Source organism: Taeniopygia guttata, chromosome 4 (genome assembly GCF_048771995.1).
Source record: "Taeniopygia guttata chromosome 4, bTaeGut7.mat, whole genome shotgun sequence".
In the NCBI taxonomy this organism is placed as follows: domain Eukaryota; kingdom Metazoa; phylum Chordata; class Aves; order Passeriformes; family Estrildidae; genus Taeniopygia; species Taeniopygia guttata.
This window is the reverse complement of record NC_133028.1, coordinates 42,514,639-42,535,015: the sequence shown is the minus strand read 5'-3', so window position 1 is coordinate 42,535,015 and position 20,377 is coordinate 42,514,639. Positions and strand designations below refer to the sequence as shown.

At 40.8% G+C, this 20,377-nt stretch overlaps 1 protein-coding gene across 5 annotated transcripts in view; it reads left to right on the top strand.

Annotated features, from left to right (window-relative positions):
- The window catches only part of TMEM131L (transmembrane 131 like), a 79,008-nt gene that overhangs the window by 12,679 nt on the left and 45,952 nt on the right, over positions 1–20,377 (top strand). The window lies entirely within an intron of this gene.

Below are 20,377 nucleotides of genomic sequence, written 5' to 3'. Positions count from 1 at the left end.
TAAATTTACTTTACATAATCCTTAGAAGTAAAGGAGGAGAATGGAGATGGACACACCCACCTATAACACTTGGGTGAAAATCCCTAAGGAAACACCTGTAGGGAACACAGGATATTGTGAAACTGTACTAAAAGCTAACTGAAAAGCTTACTGAAAAGAATTGCAAGAGGTCAATGAAATTGGAGGTTCTCTAGTAGATGAAGAAACAGATAGTTCCTTCCAAAATAATCAGTGTTACTCTTCCTCTCCTTCCTTATGCCTCTGCCAGGCACAGCTAGGGTGGCAGGCTGAACTCCTGCTGCTTTAATTGTTTATCTCTGTTTTATGTGGCAGTTGATTCACTGATGAACTTTGCCTTGCTGAACTTCGTGTTAGATGCTGTTAGGAACAGCTCTTCTCCTGTGTGTATTGCTTCTTCCAAAATACTGGTCCTTCTACAAAATTATGTTGCTTGCCTGATGATACAGGGGGGTGAAAAATGTGTTTTGTTTTTTTCCCTGGGACATTGCATGGCGGTGCTGTGTGCTAACAAATGTTTCAGCTATTGGTTGTTTCTTTCTTTGTAAATTGTTTTCAGACATTTCATAAATGAGAGAAGTTGCCTAGGCCAGCTGTACAGTGTTTCATACCAAACTGAGGAGGTGACCCTGCGGCTTTCTGTGATCATGAGATAATGGCAAATGACAGTCTTGCACTTGTTTGCAAAGAGACATCTCACTTCTGTCCCCAGTGTAGGTCCTGCTTGACCTCGATGGAAATACTTTAAAGGTGATGTGTGGCTGTATTTAATTACTCTTAGACTTGCTGTTGCAGTCCCACTCATCATCAAAATCTTGTCTGTTTACATTGAACAAACTCTGCTGGAATGTGTATATTTCTCTCACTTTTGTGCACTCTCTTGGTGCTGGAGGGTGTTCATGCCTGGACCAGAGACTCTTTTATCTGTGTCAGCTTGTATGCTACCTAAAATGGACTTTCTCATCTGTGGGTGACAACTTTGAGAAATGAAGGCAGTCTTGTTGTGGTAGTTGCCAGTTGGCACTTCTGCGTTCATATGGATCATGCTGCCTTGAAAAGCCACCCAGGCTTCTATGGAAACACCAGTTTCTATACTGGTAAAAATAGCAGGCTGGGGCTGTGAGGTCATTGTTTGCACAGGGATTAGTGTGTATGGAGAAATTATGTTTGTGGATGTGTGCTACTGGAGGAAGCTTTCTCACGTATAATGATCTGTTTTAAAAGGACAAATAAACTATGCTTTACATTTTGATGGTATCTATATAGTTATTTCCTTGTCTTCCTCTGTTAATAATGTCTCCACTTTCTGTTCTCTGTATCTTCTGCAGATCTCTTGCATACTGTTTTATGGCATCTCTACTTTTTTTTTAGATTCTGTCTGGGTCATGCCTGAAATGGTTGTAGTTTCTGTACTGCCAGAGGAAGAGGATGTCTTGCACTCTGTTGCCTGGTGCTGTCCCCTGCCTTGTGCAACTACAAGTTCTCTGGATTAGAAGAACTTGTTTTATTGCCAGGTTAACATTTACTTGTGATCATTCTCTGGTTGGTTTCCCTGTTGTGCTCTGGCAGCATCAGCTGAAAACGTGCACGGAAGTTCTCCCTCAGTGTCTAAGTGTCTACAGCCTGTTGTGTGGGACGGGTATCCTGTGTCACCTGCAAGGATTCATTTCTGTTCTGCTTGTCTCACATTGGGGTGGGGCACAGGGACCCCCACCTGTGCTGGTGTGGCACTGGTCTGGACCTTGTGGCATCATTTTGCTCTTTCCTCCTCTTCAGCCTCTTGCTGCCCCTGCCTTTTGGGCTGCTGTGGGAGTGGGTACTTGTGTGGTGGTACCTGTGGCAGGGCTGACCCTGCTCCCTTACCTGCAGTGCATGAGGAGCTGGGGAGGAGCCCACCCAGATCTGCAGTTCTGCTCACTGTTGGTGAGATAGATGAGCTGGCCAGTCCTCAGAAGTGTGGGGCTGAGATGACAGCCTCTTGTGTGTTAGGAGTAACACCTTTGAGTCAGTGGCTGTGGGGTAGGAGAGGGGTAAAGCATTTGCACTTGGATGATGGATAGCCTGGGGGACAGCTCCTGGGTTTTGGGTGGATGGTGTGGCGAATCACACAGTGGCAGCTCTATGTGAACAGTTGCTAGCTGGTGCACGCATGTATATGTAATTTATAGTGCATGTTTTTTGGTTTTTTTTGGCACTTGGTAAGCTCCCCATAGCCTGTGCTTTGGGACAGAGCCCGCCCAGAATGCATGCCCTTTAGAGTTAGGACAAGCCTGGTCTGAGCAGGTGGGACAAGGGCATACGGTATCTTATTTCCCATTGTGTTTGGTTCAGTACTGGCTGCAGAGCTGTGTGAGAGCAGAGACAGATCTCGTGGCACAGCCTGTTGGTGTAGTCATTCAGCAAACACATCGGGAAGGTGAGCTTTTAATGCCAGGCCAGTCGCGTGCTGTGAGGGCTCTGCAAGTCTGCTTGGGAACATGGCATTTGTCTTGTTAAACTTAACCTGCCTTGTTTTGAAAAACGGGATGTTGGGACACATTCTGTGTGTTTAGAGAAGAGAGAAAGAAAAGCAAAAGTAAACAGCTGCTATGGTGTGTTTGTTCATGTTTATTTGTAAACTTCTTGTCCCTGTAGCCTGTACTTGCTGGTTCTGTAATATAAGTAGTTTAGAATAGGAACTTTCTTCTTATGCTTCTACTTTTACATTTTAATACACTGGTAATGAATTTCTGATGTCTGTTAATCTCAGGCTAATCCTTCTGATTTGTGGGCAGTGGGCCACAAAGGATTTAGCTTTTGATCTGTGCATTTATTATTAATAAATTATTTTCATCTGCATAGCTGTTTCTTAGTTGCCTATAAGAGGACTTAATTTGCAGTAATTTTACCATTTTGTAGTTAAATAATAAACATCTGGAATCGTAGACAAGTGTCAGCAGTCTGAAAATTGACACAGTGTAAGAATTTCACTTCACAGTTTTTCCACTTTTGCAGTGGGCAAAACAGAAGAAACAGTTTATTCATTGTAGGAACTTTTGTGGAGTCTGCTTCTGAATGACCAACCCCAGTACTCTCATTTGATTATTATAAGAAGAGCATGAAGAGTCCTGAAATCTATCAATATAGTGTAATAAGGAGCTATAGGCACAGCTGTTACCTGGCTCTCATCTTTGTAGATACTCAAAGGTGACACAAACCTAGCTTTTAATGACTCACATATTTTTATTTGATGAAGAAAGATCCTCTAGGAAAGCTGGCAGTGGCTCTGACTGCATGATTTGTGGGCAAGTAGGTGAAGGAGTCTTTTCAGTAGTTTAGGTGTTTGCCATAATATGGTTATAGCTAGTTATAAATAGTTATAACTTCAAACCTGAGTTTTAAGAAACATCTTAGTAACGTCTTAGATATCCACTTTCTTCAGTATGTGCTTTGGGAAGAGACCTTTTCTTTTAGGTGGTTATTGCAAAATGACCAACTCCCTTCTTCATGAGGACAGAAAGATCCCATCCACTTCAGTATATATCTAATATTATACTTGCATGTGATGTTGTATTAACTCTTTAGCAGAGTTCTGAGTATGCGCTGCAAATATTTGCTTTGTATTTGTAGAAGAGCTTGCTTTTATCAAATAAGCTAGTCACTTGGGAGAAACATGTGATCATTATGAATAATTTAAGTGCTGCTTGTTGCCTTGGGTTGGGCGTCCACCATTCTATGTCCAGGCTGCCAACTGAGATAAGGAAGATAGGAGGGCAAAGCTGGTGGTGTTAATTGTTGCCTTACCTTCTTCTCCACCTCCTGGCCGCAAAGTGGTGTTCAATTAAAGCTGAGGTTTTTTGGTTGTTTTTTTTTTTTTTTTTTTTTTTTTTGTGTGTGTGTGGTGTCTTAGTAACTTTTAGAAATAACAATGTAAATATAATTAGACAAGGATAACTCAGGATATTCTGTGTGTGTACAAAACAAACCTTTCTGTAGAACAATTGGACTTTATATAAACATGGGAATTTTTCACACACAGTGAAGAAGATTTTTTTGCTCAGATTTATGAGAGAAAAAAAGGAAAAATAATTTCTTAGAGGAAAGTGTGAAGTAGGCCTCTGTTCTTATTTTTACTGAAGTTTTCATTTTCCATGTGTGCTTCAAGATACTCTTAGAGAGCTCTAGCTACTTGTTTATCCATCTGACCCACCTGCATACCATAACTCTGCAGATGAAAAAATCAAGCAATTTGAAGTGCAAAATAATGCTTTTAATAACTGCCTGATAAAAAACAACTTCAACTTTAAAACTTTGTGAAGACACATGAAGAAGCTGTAAAGATTTGGAAATAAAATTGAGAAAGTTAAGACGGTGTATCCTGTTCAGTGCTGTCAAAAGTATGGGCTGTGTTGACTCTGATTCCTGGTATTGTTGTGTTTCAGAGTTGGAGTTTTTGAGAAAGAAAGTTCTGTTTAAAATGTTTGTTTGCAACAGCATTCTGTGAGGAAATATGAGAAATGCAGAAAACAATATTTATTAAGCCTAAAACTTTTTTTGGCCAATGTGATGGTGCCAAAAGCAGTAACATAGTTGCACTTGCATTATGAAAGAACTTGCTTCCTTTGCAATACTAAGATTTTAAACTGGTCTGGCCTTTGGAGACACTTGCACATCAATAGCATGATGATTTGACACATATAAAAATGCTTGGGAAGACTTTCAGGAACTGAATTTTAAAAATATATTTATGTTTCTGTATATGAAAAAACAGTGACCTTAAACCTAAATTGTTTCAGCATAGATTTTTGCTAACTCTTTTGCATGTATAAATCATTATATATTGCTTTTGAGTTTTTAGAATTGCTATTCATTCTTTTAATGCTTCTCTCTGGATCCTGTTTATTTTCTTTGAGACAGTGAAGCATAATTCTGTTGTTACATGCATATGCATCTCTCAAAACAAAAAGTTAGCTTTGAATTAAATAGGCAGTCTCATCTTTACAAAGTAGATAGAGATACATGATGGCTATCTGCCTTGTTGGTAGCACATTTATATTTATCTCCTGAGCAGAATTTCCCAGCTTTTTAAAAACATGTGAATCTGATATCTGATCTAGTAGAAAGTTAATAATCTCTCTTTTATTACTGTTCTTTGTTGTACTCTGAGACCCCTGAATTTTGCCATGTTCTTACAGTCTCCCCTCCTGAATTAAGGAGGGCTTGATTGAAAACCTTTTGCGGGTCCCAGGAGAGGATCCAAAAGGGAATTGTTACAGAGACTCAGATTTCTAGGAGTTCCAGAGAATGGCTTTGAGTCACTGTGAGTGCTCCCTTTAACTCCTGCACACTTCTTCCAGAGCTGACAGTGGCTATCAAGCAGTGAATCCAAATGTTAATACTTAACACTTCTTAAAGTTTGTTGGTGCCCTGAGGTCTGACCTTTCTTGTGAAGCGGCTTCAATTATTTCTGTGATTTCTGGTTATTATCAAAAGCAAATTGAGAAGAAAAGATCATCTGGTGTCCTGCTTCCTGCTGGTATTCTTGTTCTGGTGAGTGTTTCCAAAGAATTCCTCTGTGGGCAGCATGTGGGGTTGGTGACATGAGGCAACTCTTTGCAGTCCTTCAGCTGCAGGTATTTGTTTCTTATCAGTGAGGACAGGAACAGGTTCAGCAGCCATGCGTGAGACAAAATTCGGTTCATACATGTATATGCACTTTAACGCCATCTCCTTGTATTTGTTGGAGCAATGTGTTGTGCTGCCAATTGGGAATACGCTGGGAACAAAGTGGGACTTTAGAGACTTCTTTGACTCTGAGCCAGCAGTCTCTGTACGATGTGCTTAGTTAGCACTGGAGAGAGAAAAAACAGATGCACGCTTGTTTTTTTATTATTTGTGAGGAGGATCCTTTGAATGGCTTCCAAGGTCTTGAGGTTCCTGCATGTTGTGCTGCCTTTTAACTCCATGGCTGGAGCGCACTTGGACGAGAGGTGCAGTTTACACAAGCAATTGAAATCGCACGTGCACCAGATTTTTTAGGCTCTTGGACTTCCTCCTCACTTGTGTCAGTGCGCCAAAGTGCACCGTGTTCTCAAGGCTTTTCTGGGTGGCAATATGTAAAAGCTGTCAATTACTCCTCTGTTCCAGGCCGACTGTTTTATAAAAGGTGTGGTCTGTGGGGACATTTCCCTCATTTAAAACCCATCATCTTCACTTACACTTTAGTGTTAGCTGTTGTCATTGCACAACAGCTGAATCCTGAGAGATTTGTATGATAAAAAGCTAAACTAGTTGAATTCTACTGAATTATCTGACAATACAGTTGTTTAAATTTCTTGGAGGATAAATCACAGTGATTCATTAATAATACAGTTGGTTACATTTGGTAGAAAATAAAAACTGTAATTTTAAAGTTTAAAGTAATTACTTGACTACTGCTTAGAGTATGAAGATGTACACTGCATGAAATGTCACAGTTGTAGGTACTAGGTGTCATCCTGAGGGGTTTGGTTGCCTTTGCAGTAGTTAATAATGCAGAAATTATTGTGTGAAGTTGTTTGCTCTCTGCTTGAAAAGTAGGGACAATCTAATAAGGATTTTTTAAAGGGTTCAAAATTGAAATATAAAAGGTTTGTCTTTTTACCTTAGAACTCTATCAAAGTTATTGATAAGTGAGTGTCATCATGCATGGAGCTGTACACTCACAGTTTTGGTCCAGTCTGAGCATCGAGAAACAAATCCTGGCTGAAGTGATGTGATGCCATAGCAGGTCAGCTCCTGCGCCAGGTAGTAGCCTCAAATGCTGAGCATTTTGGAGTAGTGATGCTATCACTGTACATTAGTGCTGCCCAGTGAGATGGTTACACTGGTGTCTTGATATTAAATCTCTGGGTGGAGGGGCAGTGGGGTTTTGTTGTGGGATGTGGCAGGAGTAGAGGGATGGTTTTGTTTCCCCTCATTAAGTTCCCACTGTCTGGATAGGTGCCTGTCAGTGTTTGTCTTGCAGCAAACTACATTGTGAGGTTGCACTGAGTGCAGTTTGTTCCCCTTTTCATCCCCTCTGGGCTCATCAGTTTATGTTCTTTGGGGCAGAGGCTGTGGCTGCACCTTGGGTCTCACTGGACTTTCTGCTGCAGAAACAAAAGGCACTCTGCAACCACCAGACCTTTCTTTGGGAGTGCTGCTCACAGGTCACATCTGCTTTGGTGCACAGGGCTCTCCTCTTTAGACTGATGCCTTTTACCAAAGCTCAGAGCAGTTTGTTGAGTAAGACAAAACTCAGCTGAAACAGGATGCCATCCCCCATGCATGGTTGCCTGGTTGTGGGGAGAGAGGCTGGGCAGCCAACAAGTTGCACGTGGCGCTGGAAACTGCTTGGATGTGATGCTGAACATGTCTGGGCTAGAATTTGGCAGCAGGGGAAGGACGGGGTGTAATTGCCAGAAAGGCAAAGGCAGGGACAAAGTGTGGTAACAAGTGAAAAGATGCTCGAGATTGTGAATAGAACAAAGAAAGGCAAAAAGCCATGCCCTGATAAAAACACCAAGTGAACAAAGATACTGGTAGGTAGGGAATAAATGAGAGTATGCTCATTTCAAGTGATTGGCAAAACTGATAAGGGACAACTGCAGATTTCAATCTTAACAATGAAGGGAAAGATACACAATAACAAAAGGGAAGTGAAATGAGAGAAAGGAGGGAGTAACTGATTCATAACTGCTTGCACCTTGGGTAACCACCACCTCCGTTCACGTCAAATGATTTTAAGGCCTGTGCAAAACAGAATCAAGTCTCTTGACTGGCTGGCAGATGTGTGCAACAGTCCTGCTGCACATCACTTGGTGTCAGCTATTATGCAGTCATCGAGTCAGATCTCACCAGTGACACTCTTAGATTTTGCCTATGTAAATTACATTGTCCTATCGATTGCAGTTGTGGGTTAGCATTTTAAAGTTAAGGTGTCTCCACATCAATAAATGTACAACAGTGAAGAACTGAACACAGAGATGATAAATACACTAACCATGTATAAGGAAAAAAAAAAAAGAGTAATTCCTGTTTTTTTGGTTTTTGTTGTGTGGGTTTTTTTTTTTTTAATGAACCTGGAAGAACAAGCAGCACTGTGCTGCTCTTGGCAAATGAGCAGCCCTGTAATATTGTAGAATAAGTGAGTGTTGCAGTTCCTTACTGTGTTGTGGATTTAACATGCCTGTTCAGTTTTTGTGCCTGCCTGCTGGTGCTGTGGACCATGTACATCTCTGGTTTGTGTCTAAATCTTCATTCCTGGCAACTGAAGAAGGGTAGAGAGCTGAAGGGCCTGTACTTGACCGACTCCTTGACCCGTGCTTTACGTGCTTTGTTGCTATTAACTGCCTTTCTTCAATAGCTATTGTCTGATTTCTGTCTTGGTGTGTTCTGTCTTTTATTCGAGGCCTTTGCTGCAAGCCTGCTGCCTGCAGCTCATGAGGTGCCTGCTGCCTGCTTAGGTATTTCTGTGGCCTGTCGCTGACCCAGTTTCTGCAGCGTTTAAACTGCCCTTTTGAAAAGGGGACATTTCTGGCCTTTGTGAGCATTCTCAGTGTTGCTGGGATAATGCAGATGCGGGTAGTCGCTTTAAAACAAACACACACCCCTGCCCTGGTCCCCATGCTTTCAGTCTTGCTTGGATTTTTTTCTTTCCTTGTAAATAAAAACAATTATTCATGCTTTCTGGTCATTGAAGCGATGGGCTGTGTTTTGTTGTTCCTGAAACAATTACTGAAACTTTTGCTGTGCAGGGAGGGCAGGGCAGTGCCCAGCCATATAGAATGCACACTTCCAGATTTTAAGCTGAGAACTTTTGCCTTTGTTCCCAAGCTGAGGAAGCTTGTTTGGGACTTGGAAAACTTCAGGTTGTCCCATGTTGTCGATGACTTTCCCATGCTGCCTGACTTGGAGGTTAAGTCATTCTGGGTGCGTGTACTGGTCTGGGGACAATGACACTTGGTTTGAACGCTCAGATCTTCTTCCTTTACCCACTGGAAGCTTGCAAGGTGTGGAAGGGTAAGAGCAGGTGTTGAAAATGTGACTTTGTGGTAACTACAAATCCATATTACCTACAGCTGGCCGTGGTTTGGGGCAGCACGTGAAGTTTCTTTATTTCCTCTGTGTTTTTGCCATATTTGTGCCAAAAGCCACAGCTTCCATTTTGACATGATTGAAGATCTGCCTTATAAAGCCATGTAGCTCATTTTTAGTGTAAATTATTGCCATGGAGTAACAGAAGAAGCCTCTTCGGAGGCTGGACACACTTTGCTGATCTTTGTCTTGCTCTTGTATGTCCATCCATGTATCAAATGCTCCCGTCAGAAGGGGCAAAGTGCTGTGTGTGAGTCCTGCTCCTCAGTCTACCTCAGCTGCCCCTCTGCCTATGAGAAACCCCTTTGGCTTCACTGGGACCTTTGTGTGGGTTCCCATGCAGGACCATGGCACTAATTTTCTTATCTTGAAGAGCAAGAAGCGTCAAGAGACATATGGCCAAGACCAGTTAAATACGCCTTTGGGCTGCAGAGGGATCTTTATCGTGTGTGGAGGAGCTTTTCCTCTCGTGGGCAGCATGAGAAACCCCATGTTTCTTGTGTGTGCAGAAGAATGTGCATCCTTTGTTGCAGTGGAAACAGATGTCTGGTTAGAGGCTTGTCAAGAAACTAAAAATAGCTTTAGTGATGCTTTGCCTTTGGTTTCACAGGTGAACATTTCCAGTTGGTTAACTCTGATTAGCTTCCTAGCTTTGAAATAAAGGAGGAAATGCAAGAGTCTAGGGGAGGTAGAATTTTAATATTGTACTTGATTGCAAGTACTTTTTTTAGTGGATGTAAATAATCAAAAGCTGACTTCCTGCTGTTTTTTTCTGCTAATTTTCCTCCTTTTCCTTTCCTCACAGCTATCTGCTGAAGAAAGCAAATGTTGACTTGTGGACTTTAGGTGCTTCTTGCTGGAATTCAGAGCCAGAACATACCTGAGGTTTCTTTGGTGGTAGATGTTTTGTTAATAAACCTGTGAAGCAGGCTGTGTTTCATCTGGTTCTGCATTGTATAATAGCAGAATGCTGCAGCATTTTGTACATCTGAAGAAACTGGCTGTGAGCATGTGCTGTGCATTGGCTTCGACAGATCCCAGATGTTTTGTAAGGACCCAGTGGTTTCTGCGATAAGTGTTGCTAATCCTGGTAATGCAAATTTTTTCGTAGTTGTTTCTTTGCCAGTTTGAATTTTCTGGTATAAAAATTTTCATATCTGAGTGTTTCCTTTAACAACGTAATCCAGTGAACCATAAATACACAATAGTACTTAGGAGTAGGTGCCGAACGCACAATGAGCATGCTTGTTTTTATTAATAGCACTAAGTCACGGTGTCTTTCCATTTTGCAAACCACAACCCAGAGTGACGAGTGACACAAGACAGGAGAGATCAGCAAGCTGCACTTTTCAAAAGGGGCAGCCAGGGAAATTTTGCAGGCTGTCTGCAGTGGTGTCCTGTCACTTTGGGAGTTTACTGGCTTTAGGTGAAAAAGTAGAAATTATCTGATGCTGTGGAGGATTCCCCTTTTTTTTTTTCTGACTGCAGGAGGGCATGTATTTTGAAGTATAATCAGAGTTTTGTATGGGAAACTAGAAGAGAAAAGCTCTTAATTTGAGAGTAGGTTTACATGACTCTGCTATTGAAGCATACAGATGATGATGAAAATGCACAGCACTGTCAGTTAATAAATGCCAGTTAATAAAAATAGTCTGCAATTTTTTTAAAATTGCTATTTTAAGAGGTTCTTCATAAGGTTCTGTATTTCGTATCCTGTCTGAAAAAAATGCCACACATCAGATATGGCATAGATTCAATGAATTAGTGCACCAGAACAGGAAGCTTCGTCAATGGATGACGAAGCATTTGGAGGGGGCCTAAAGAAGATCTAATACATCCCAACTGGGAGGGGTGGAAAACAAGAACAAGAGAGTGATGCTCCTGTGAGATAGTGGTGGCAGTTTGGGGTTGAAGGGGTTGAACCTACTTTTTCACTGTTGGTATTTGGCTAGTGACTTTAACTTTTCATCCTGAAGATTGTAGTGGCCCCTGGGGTGTGGGGGAGCAGCTTAGTTTCCCTCCTGTGCATAGGATGTCTGTGTGACCACAGCTTCCCCCTGGAGCACCACGCTTACAGTACCTCTAAGAAAAGTGTAGCCTTGCTTCTTCTGCATATATTTTTATTTGCATCATATTTTCACATTCATACAGTACAGCTTGTGAAAATGCTTTTCAATTACATGAAAAACTATGTATTTTTTAGGAAACTTACATAGTTTAAATTTGTGGTAACAAATTTGAACCATTTTGGAGATGCTTCAGAAAGTCATGTATAAAGTGTCATCTGCTAGAGGAGATAATTAAGTTTTTAATAAATTTGTCAATAGTGGCAATAACTTCTGTCCTTATAAAACTGAAACATAGCCCTGAGAAAGCTGGTCTTGGTCTATTACTCAAGCAAGTGTTTGGTAAAAGGATTTTGCAAGTGGTGCATGGTTTTAAGGTTTTGTGGGACAGCTGGGTTTCCCCAGCATGTTATCAGTTTCTAAAATAAATTACTGCCAATGCAGTGAAACACTATATTGGAGTGCTTGCCTTTTTTTTTTTTTTTTTTTTTTCATTTGTAGCATTTGAGACTGACTGTTGTTAAAGTGCTGTGGAGATAACTTGTACAGTTTTCCATACTGAGCTTATTGCTTATTTTGGTTGTCTGTCTTCATACACTGGCTTAATCAAGGCATGGTATTGAATGCTCATGGGTAGATTACTATTCTTAAAGGTTGATGATCAAAGATTATACTTTGTTTTTAAAAATTTGGGCTGAAATTCACAAAACAGGAAAAAATTCAAAGTCCAGATTGCTATTTTCCACTATTGGTTTTTTTTTTAGCTTTGAGATGTGATCTTAATGACTTTTCTGTAACTTCTTTTCAGGGAAACCGGTATCAGGTGAACTGTTCAGATCAGCAGGAATAAATTAAAAGCAGAACTTGCTACTTTTTAAAGTCCTAGGTCTGAGTTTTCTTGTATTTGCTTAGTTTCCTTTTTAGTTAGTGTTCTTTTTTTCTTTTCCTGGAGAGGGGAAAGGCACAGGGAAGCATAGTGGGATTTTTGGCACTTAATGGCTTCAGTGTAAAGGTTTCCTATGGGCTGTTGAGATCCAGCAGGCAAATACATGCTGTCCTACAGGCTTTTCACTATAAAAAAGAAACTAAAAGGCTTGGATTAATGTAGAAACAGCAAAAGACAGCTCCCATAGGAAGATTATCACCCTTAATTTACTGTAGGAAGATTATCACTCCTAATTATTAAGCAGGTCAAGCTTATCAGTGACCGCAGAGCTCTTTCATGCATTTTGCTGAACTGCTGTAACTTAAAATCGTTTCTGTCAAGATAGAACTTTTTGGCTGTGCCTGATGTAGAAAAAGGAAATGGTTGGGTGCAGTGAAATTTGACAAGAATGTGACTTCCTATTGCTGTGAGCTTTGCAGCCCCACAGTGCTTCCTGTCAATGCGTCCTGCCTTTCTGGAGGCAGGAGCCAGATTCTCAGAGCTGGAGGAAAACTAGATTCCCTGGCATGTGGAAGTGAAACACTTGAAGGAGGAAGGGTTGCTACTTACTTGACAGAAGTTGGCCCTTTGCTGTTCAGCTTGGGAAGAATTTCTGAGTAAAGCTTGAGTGTGCTTGATGAAATGAATGTTTATTTTTACTGTTAAAACCAGAATTGCTGTTGGTGTGTTTAAAAAGGTGAGCTCTTGGTGAGGTCACTTGCATATTTTCCTTATTTACTGGTAATTGTTCTGTAGGTGCACTGCAGGAAAAGCAAATATGTTCATTGTTACTTTTGTGGGAATTAATTTAGTTGAGGCAGGCATGATAGAATTTATTTCTTCTGAAATACTTGCTTCTTGTTTTATTCTCTTTGTAATTATGTTAGTGCAGGACTGTGCTTAAAAACTGCCCTTCCCACTAAAATTTTCTGCTGTCATTTTGCCATTGCAACGACAGAAATAAAAGCTTTGCTACCTAGTAAGTAGAAATGGTTGTGTTCTTAGGTAAAAGGCAGGTGGGTTTATGGCCTATCTTCTGACTTTTTTTTGATTCTTTTATCCTGCCTCTTTCATGGGGCTGTGCTGTGAATTTTGACTGCTTTCAATAAAAGGCTTCGAAAACTGTGGATAGGGAACAGTTATTTAAATTTCATGGTATTTCAGCTCAAGGCTTACATTAGTGGTTTGTTTTTAGCTGAAGAAGGCAGCATGGTGACACTGTGGAAGCTTTTTCTCTAGGTACTTCTCTCTGCACCCTTTCTCTAGGGTTCGTGTTTTCAAAGTGTCTGAAAAAGGCTCTGAACAGCACACCTCACTTGAAAATGTTTTATTTTCAGTTCAGAGATGCTGGGCAGGAGTGTGGCTGGAGGACCTGATCTTTCAGAGATGTGCAGACTCATAGCTTCTCTTGTAGGGGTTTCGAGTTGTGAGAGTTGGGCAGTGTTCTTCAAAAAGCAGCCTTTTCTGTACATGTATTAAATAGGCCAGGGTGCTTCAGCTTTGACTGTCTTTATTCATTCTAGTTAATCGAGTAAGATATGCAAAAATTAACATCTCAGCAATTATTTGTGATCTTAGTGGCAGTTTTTGAAGAACAAACCTATATTATGTAGGCAGTCTAAATGTTCTGAGGGACTTTTTTAGGGTTTGGCAACTAGAGGGTAAGCAAATTATGCAAAAAAGTGAATTTGGCTAAAAAATTTCAATGATTAAAAAGCTAAAAAAAAAATAGCATGAGCTGCCTTTGTGATTTTTGGTTTTATTTTGCAAACTCATGGGCTAGAAGCAGTCTTCAAAGAGATATGAAAATGCAGTATTTTCTTAAAACCCCACAAGTCCAGGACCTGGTAGAGACAAAATGTCAAGAATACCACGCTCCAAAACTGCGTGTTTGTGTTGGACAAGTGGCTCTTTTAATTTTTTGTGAAAAGAACTTGAAAAAAGAAAAGAATAAATTATATTGTTTCTGCAATTGTAGTTTTAATGGAAGATTACTGACTTCTTTGAAAAAGATAAATTGTAAAGAAGCTTTAAAAAGAGAAAGGCAAGCTAAAGGTTTTATTTGAGAGTAGTTATCAGAGTTTACCTCATGAAATATTGCTGAATGTAAAGGCAGTTGTTGAATTATATGAAGCCAAAAATAAAATGAAGGTAGATGTTCTGCCTGGCAGGATATTTGGGATTTGCTAGCAGCAGTAGAGGTGCTTCAGAGGAAAATGTGTTTGATATGCATTTTGAACTAGTGGGCCCTGAACAATCATCCAAAACAAGTAACTTAGTTACTGTCTGTCCAGGATGCCTAAAATATACATGGTCCCCCTGGAACATCTTTAGAGAGTGCTGGTTGTTGCTTGAAATACGGGTGAGTAACGGAGTTCAAAGAAGCGGTTTCAGGAAATAATTTCAAATGAATTTAAGTCATTGTGAATTAATGTCTTAATTTACTACAGATTTTGCTTATTTCAGAAGTTGGGGACTGATTTATGTGAGAGAGTAATTCCATTTTGCTCTTAAACATGCTTTATTGTGCTGCTTCTGCTACTAAAATGCAAACCGCAGGCACAGCTGGGGCAGAAAGCCTTTTGTTTTCACCAAGATGTTCACTGTAGCACTTTGTCTCTCACTGATCATCATCTCCCCTAGATTTCTTTACGAGTCTTAATCTCAGTTTTATTGTGGTCTGCATTTAACTTCTTTGGAGTTGGTTGTGAGGGTAGAGAGAAAAGCCAGTTTTTTTAATCTGTGTGCTTCCATTTACACCCAATTGAGAAATGTGGCTTTAAGGCCTAGAGGGTGAGATACTCTTAAGTCTGATCATAGCAATTTTTGTTGTTGTTTTGTAATGAATGAAACTGAAGCACTGCTGGCTTAGGTAAATGCTGTGCAAATGGTTTGTGTAAATGCTATTGCAGAACTTGGTAGAAAAGGGGAGGACCAGAGGCAGTGAGAGGAGAGAAGGTTGCTGAGGAAGGTGACCTGTAGCCATGGAAGCACCAGGGCTAGAGTATGGAGCAGAGCAGGTTGCTGGAGCAGAGCAATGCATGAGGGACCAGGTGGAAGTAACAGAATGGTTTCTGCTTCAAACAGGCTAGGCTTACCTACCCCTTTACTTCACTGCCTTTGCAAATAAGTCGTCAGCTCATCAAAACTTTTGTGGACAGGTCTCAGCTATATGTTGCTTTTCCAACTTAAGTGATTTAAGAAATAAAAAAGAAAGAAAATGTTGATAGACTTGCTTTCCTCCTTATAATATGCCATAAAGTATGGGATTTGTTTTTAGAGAGCTGTCTCATCCATTTCACTGGTTTCTTCTGGTTTAGCTGCCCTTGCCTATTTTCCTGTAGCCCAAACATGCAAAATAGCAGGTATACATGCACTTGTTAGTTGCTAGGTAACACTGTTTTGGCCTTTCCTGCTTTCCACAGTCTGGGATTCAGTCCTTGATGTTCGTTCAGAGTGTGCTTCAGAGGAAATAAAGACAACCATCCTTCTTACAGAATTATAGAATGGATCAGAAGGGACCTCAGTCTAATCCGAATACCCCTCCCATGGCAGGGACACTTGCACTAGACTGGATTGCTCAGAGCCCTATCCAACCTGTCCTTGAACACATCCAGTGACTGGTCACCCACAGCTTCCCCTGGGCAACGTGTTGTTGCAGTGCTTCATTACCCTCAGGTAAAAAAACGCAAACAAACAACAAAAAAAAACTCTTCCACAAGAAGCACAGCTCTCTGGTAAAGCATGTAAGTGAATTCCTAATGATGGGTTACAAATCCCAAGCATTCAGAAGCAGTGAGTCAGTCTTCTCTCTCTTCCCTAAAAATGTGGTGCTAAAAATAAGGGAGCCATTGGGACTTTTAGGTTTCCAGTGTTCAAAATTCTGATTTGTGTTCTTTTATGTGTTGGTCATTCTTTTTCTTTAAAAAAATCTTGAAAGACTGAATGATTCATGTAGTGCTACAAGTTGGTACAAAACTTCAGAAGTCCTGTAAGTCTCTGGAGCTGAGGTAACAAGTGTGACTGGTCTTCTCCAGGTGCCAAAGCCCCACAGGGACACACCATGTATAGTTTGCCCATGAGTGGTGCAGGGTTATTGCAAGCTGGACAATTTCCTGGTTTCTGAGGACTCTTTCTGTCTCTAGGAAGGAAGTTAAGGTTACAAAAAAAATAATAATTTAAAACTGTTCCTGTTTCTGGTTTTGGCAGAGTTGCCTTGTTAGTAAACTCAACTCAAGTTTTAATTTTGTATTTCCAAACAATTTCCTAATCTCTTTGAAAGGCACTGTGTGTCTTTCAGTAGCTGCACTTTAATGTTCCTAATACTGCTTGCTGCTTTTATTGCCTTTGGTAAAGGGGAAGTTGAGAGAAGAGAGGGACTAGGGGTATGATGAACCAAAGCTTTGTATTAGCTCTGCTTAAGATTTTGATTCAGTCCTTTTTATATTTCTATGTCTATTACCTATTAATTACCTGTTTTCATTTGTCAGAATAATTTCTTTGCATCAGCTGCAATCAGTATGATTAAAACTATCTGGGTTTGGTTGTTTCCCTCTGTATTCCATTCTGAGTTTTCTTTATCAGGTGTAGCTTAGAGGAATTAATTTTTAAATTAGTCAGTAAATGAGAGGTTTTATTTCCTTTTCTCTATTTCAGTTTGCATAAAAAATGTACTTTCCTGTGCAATACATACATGCTTTCATATCTCAAAACCTCATCTTGTGGGTTCATTAACATCATTGCACTGGTGATGCAAAGTGCTAAAATGCTCAACATAAGTAAAATTTTACTTTTATCAATATACCGAGAAATAGAACAGTACTGCCTAAACAGATGCACTCAAAAAGGACCTCTTGTATGTTCAAGAATCCAGTCCTTTTTTGCCTGCTGCTTCTGAGAAAACCCTGCAGCCATAAAGCAAAAGACCTAACAATAAAATGCCTTTCCCCGACTTGCTTTTTTCAGCATGTGCTGTGAACAAAGCGTACAAAAAGGAAGGAAGAAGAAAGGGAACCAAGTAGCATTTGTGATTATTTTCAACTACAGACGTTGCTGTCTGAATCATCAGATAATATGCATGCTAAGATAGTATGAAGTAATCCATTCAAGTGAAGAAATAAAGATGCAAGGAAAACTTAAAGGGGCTAATAGAAGAAAAAAAGCAACATTGAGATAAACTTCGCTCCACGAAATGTCCTTCACTTCTGGTCAAATGTAGCTTATTCTACAGATTGAATGTTCTATGTGTATAATCAGATGAATTAACTCCGTTTTAAAATTTCATTTAAAAAAAGGCAAAACAAACAAAAAAACCCAATGCAACCTCCAGCAATTTATTCAGAATGGATCTGCTCGTTTGTTTAGAATTTTAGGAGAAATATTTCTCTTGTGATTTTGACCAGTGAGGTAGGAACAAATCTCCTGTGCAAAAAAGACCTGTTTCTGCTGGACTTTAAGGGAAGCATAAGGCTTTTGCTTATTTCAAACAAATGTTTGTAATATATATTGCATCAAAATATTAGGGTTTTGGACTGTAAATACTCACCTTGTTGTTTACATATATTTACTTAATACATCACAGCTTAACAGAGCTGAAAGAAGCAAGGGCAAAACAATATCAATGCTGTATTTAACATTGCTCTCAGCATCCCTGTATTAGCATCTCCTTTCGTTAGTCCCACATCAGCAGGACACCAAAACATTATTTCCTCAAGCAGAAAACATCGTGGAAGGCTGGAGCTTCTCAATGTTCAAGCACCACTGGGGCTTCTAAGTGGAGGGAATATGGTAGCTTAACATTTTACAGTTTTTGCACCTTTTAAAAAACAACAAAATCCCCTAAAAATGCTTCCCTAGATTATGTGTTCCTCTGCTTGCACAAGTGATTAATGGTACTTGCATTCCTCCATCCTCTCTTCTCCCCTGGTGTCATCCCTCTTCCTCCCCACCTCCCCTCCAGCCCACTTTTTTCAGCTCCACATCCAACTTTCTCCCCAGTGGGCATTCCTGATGGTTGTGTGCACACTCGGCATTTGTCTCTCTCTTCTGAGTGTTTTCTGCAAGTGAGAGTGATGAGCTGAACGGGCTCACCCTCATCTTTCCTGCCAGAATCTGTCCCCAAATCCTCCTGGTACTCAGGGTGACCATGTGGTACCCTCCCTAGCCTCCTCAGTGTTTCAGTTTTTCTTACTCTTTTTTTTTCTGGAAATGAGTGGTTCAGGGTGTCAGGGTTTTAAATATATTGTGTGGATGGAGAAGAGGAAGGGCATTGAATTGTTGGGCTGGGAAGTGATAACCATTTAAACTGGGTTATTAGGCACCATTTAAACGAGGTTTTTGATGCATACTGAGTGTTCAAAGAAATTGCCAAGAATTTCCTTCCCCTCTTCTATTTATTTCTCCTCCAGTTCAGTTGTGCTTAACAGCATCCTCTGAAATGCTGGACTTGAACTGTTCTATCAAAATCTGCTGTTCAACTGGTCTGCCAAAAAAGATGCAATGGAACATGGGGTCCAGCTTTGTTAGATGGCATGCTTAATGTGATGCTAGCAGATTTTAAAAGCAATGTAAACCGGGCCTTTTCTGTTGTGAAGAGGCCTGTTTCTCCACATTTGTTGTTTCAAGACTTCCATTCTTAGGCAGGTATTTCTTTCTTTCCCAAGCCTGTGACATTTTCATGAAAGGATCCACGTACTTTTTTGGACACGTCATCTGTAGCTAAAAGAGCAATTTTGGGCATAATTTGAGGTGAATCTATTGGTGAGATGATGTTCTTAAAGAAAGTAGTTTTTTTGTTAAAAGTGACTTCAAATTTTAAATGTCTCTGTAAGTTGCCTTGGTGTTTATTTCAGTGTCAGATTCCCCACAGAGATCTGAATTGTGTTTGGAGTGCGGGGATGCAGAATGGTGTTCTGCCAGCTTCCAGCTGCCTTTTAGAGACAGTAACTGGAGAAGTGCACTTCTAATGTGGATGGGCCTGTCTCTTTTCCTGTACAGCGGTGCACTTCAAAGCACGTCCTAGTTGTTCGATTGTCATGAACAGAATGTTCTCCTGCCCGTTCCCATTATTCCAACCTGTCATCTTTCCCCTTGAGGGAAAAAGAAAACCAAGCCAAAGCAGTGGTAGTTCTCTTTCCAGCAGTTCTGTTGTTGAAGAAGCTCAGCTCCCAGTTTATGTTTGGGCACTGCTTCGGGGCCGCTGATAAGCGGTGCAGACGCCCTGGAGCTGGACGGTGGGCTGGGTGATGGGCACCGTGCCACAGGAATGTGGCTGTTCTGCTTTCGGGGCCAGGCTGCGGCTTGAAGTGATTTGGCAGCTTTTGTGGGGTGCAAAGCAGAAGCTGGATGTCTTGTAATCACAGGACCATTCCTGGTGAAGTGGTGTGCAGGAATGCTCCAAAGTTATCTCCATGCTCAGGAACCCACTCAGAGCCTGCACAGGTCATTAACTGAGTCTTGGCTTCAGCCATGGAAGGTCCAGGCTGCCTTCTCCAGAAGGAATAAACAGCACCCCTGGGATCCTCCTGCTGCTACTCTTATAGGGCTTTTCCCATGTTTTGACTGGTAGAGGGTTGGATGAACAGCAATGCAGTGCATTTTAAGAGCCAGTGCTACAGCATGGCTGTATTCACCTAGACCAAATTAAATGCAGTCACCTACACCACTGCTGAATTTGCACCCAGCTGGTGCTATTGGCAAAGAGCAAGAATTGAGAGGAAAAGAGCTGGTGCTGCTAGAATTCCTCAGAAGGAGGGCAAGTCTTGGAGAGCTACTGGCAATTGCATGAATTGTCAGAGAGAGGCACTCGGCTTCTTGCTGTTGTCAGCAAAGATTTTTCTGGAGAGAAAAGGCATTTCAGCAGTACCTGTAAGATGCTAGAAACTTAAGCAGTGGTGAGGTTCAAGGTCATACTGTAGTGCATTAACCAGTGGCTTAACTTTTATTTTACTGTTTATATGTATGCATACAATAAAAGGATCTGAGGGCACTAAGAGACATGTTTTCTCAAATATCTGTGGCTTTTACTATGGTAGTAATTTTAATTTGTATGTGTTACAAGAGTACCCAGACTTTACTTCTGGATATGTAGCTGAGGCTGATTTTTGGAAAGGGAAGAAGGTGCTGGTTGCTGCAGTGTTTCTAGGAATGGAGCAGGAGCTGGCTGCTGCAGAGACAAGGTGGTTGCAAGGAGAGTGTCACTAGAAGCTCCTCAGGAATGCTACCTGGATATATTGCATTCTGCCTGCTACAGTAGTGAGAGAATTCCTTCCCT